The sequence below is a fragment of the Artibeus jamaicensis genome, unplaced genomic scaffold (genome assembly GCF_021234435.1).
Source record: "Artibeus jamaicensis isolate MK-2021 breed Jamaican fruit bat unplaced genomic scaffold, CSHL_Jam_final contig_700, whole genome shotgun sequence".
Lineage (NCBI taxonomy): Eukaryota > Metazoa > Chordata > Mammalia > Chiroptera > Phyllostomidae > Artibeus > Artibeus jamaicensis.
Window position 1 is genome coordinate 332648 of NW_026521930.1, and position 2302 is coordinate 334949.

Here is a 2302-nt window from a genome sequence, read left to right on the forward strand (position 1 = left end):
ACACAACCCCAACACATCCCTAAGCTGGTTTCCCCAATGACCTGGAGGCCCTGTTGCTGGGTGTTCCTCCCATTTGACCCTGTTTGGCACCCCAGGCTGCTGGCTCACTCATCCTCTTTGGAACTCTTCCCAGGCTTTGAGGCTTGGCACACTCCTGGCTCTCCAGCAACTACTCAAGCTTCTCACTGATTTCCTGCCTTTAAATATCAGCATTTTCTAATGTTCCATCTTGACTGTCCTTGCAAGGCCACACATTCTCCCTAGATGACCTTGTTTACTCTTGTAGCTCCAACTGTCATCTCTCTATGAATGATTTCTCTATTAATGTTTTAGTTGCTTTACCTTTTATTTGATGCTTCTGGTCTGTATTCCCCACCACTTGAATGCTCTATGGATATTTCAAAATCAGCTTGACTAAACTCAGTCTCATCTTGCCTGCAATACCCACTTCACTACATACATAGCCTAGCAGAATAACCATCCAACTGGTCTGGAATTTAGTTACCAAATTCTGTTGACTTATCTAAGATATCACTAATAATTATTTCTCTGGGTAGACCCAGGTCCTAGCTCAGTTTCTTATTATTTGTTTATTGGACTATTGTAATAATTTCCTAAAAGTCTCTCTGCCTTCAGTATCTCCATTGTTACCCTTACCCACAAAACTAGTATATTTTCCAGCTTGAATTCTTCTCACTATATAGTTAATAGATACCAGATTTATTGGACTAGCATTCCATTATCTCATATTGCCCAAAGTTTGCTTAATTATTATTTAAAGTAATACATACTTGGTAATTATAACATTTCTTATGAAATTTTTTCTTTAACTGTTTGACATAGTGTATTACAGTGATAGATATTTGATGTTAATTTGATGTTAACAAGATATTTGATATTCTTGTGTTCCTAATGTATGAGTATTATTCTTTGATAAAGTCATGGACTTAATTTTCTACCAATTTATTTAATATTTTGTATGTGTATTTTAAGTAAATTTGTGCATCGTTTCCATTTTTATGATTTAAAAAACCAGACTTAAATAATAAGGTGAGTGTAATTTCATAAAAGTGCATGTTCAAGACTTGTTTCCAGACTTTGTGACAGTGAGGCGAGCTGTCTGGCCTTTAACCCTTCATCCTTAGCTAAGGAAATGGCCAACAAGTACAGTATTGTCTTCGAACAAGAACAAGCCCATGATGATGCCATTTGGTCAGTGGCCTTGAAAACAAATGAGAAAGAAAACTCTGAGACAGTGGTCACAGGCTCCCTGGACAACCCGGTGAAGTTCTACAAATGATGTGATGAGAAGCTGGACCTGCAGTGGAGTCTGGAAGGACATCAGTCACAACCTGCCCATTGCCACATCTTGACTTCTCTTGATGCTTATATTCATCTCTGGAACTTGGAAAATGGTAAACAGATCAAGTCTATAGTTGCAGGACCTGTGGATGACTGAACTTTGGCCTTTTCTCCTGATTCCCTGTATCTGGCTGAAAGTGAACATTTTTGGTGCAGAAAGTAGGAAAAAGGAATATTCTTTGGGCATGAGAGGAAAATTCATTCTTAGTATTGCATACAATCCTGATGGGAAGTATCTGGCCAGTGGAGCCATAGATGGAATCATCAGTATTTTTGATATTGCAACTGGAAAACTGCTACACTTGCTGGAAGGCCATGCTATGACCATTCACTCCTTGACCTTCTCCTCAGATTCTCAGCTCCTTGTCACCACCTCAGATGATGGCTACATCGAAATCTATGGTGTACAATACGCTAACTTAGCTGGCATGCTGAGTGGCCATGCATCCTGGGTGCTGAACATGGTGTTTTGTTCTGACAACATTCACTTTGTTTCTAGATCATCTGACAAAAGTGTGAAAGTCTAGGATGTGGAGATAGGACTTGTTTTCACGCTTTCTTCGATCACCAGGATCAGGTCTGGGGAGTAAAATACAATGGAAATGGCTCAAAAATTATGTCTGTCAGAGATGATCAGGAAATTCACATCTATGACTGTCCAATTTAAACATCAAAATCTTCCACGCTAATGCTGCAGAGAGAATGTACCAATTACACATAACATGCCTTATCTTTGTAGCTTATTTCAAAGAAATACAGCATTTATTATAGCAGAAATGTAAATTTTGTAGATACAATATAAACCTTTTCATTGTTTTATTGGAAATGCTGTTTATAATGTGCTCTTAGTAGGAATACTAGATTCTTTTTTTTACATGCATTGTCTTATTTTCATTTTTTATTTAATTTTTAAAATTGTTGTTCAAGTACAGTTTTCTCT

The 2302-nt window shown here is 37.7% G+C and overlaps 1 pseudogene; it reads left to right on the top strand.

Moving 5' to 3' along the window:
* Positions 1-1153: 1153 nt before the first annotated feature.
* On the top strand, positions 1154-2029 carry LOC119048544 (SKI8 subunit of superkiller complex protein-like; annotated as a pseudogene).
* Positions 2030-2302: the final 273 nt, after the last annotated feature.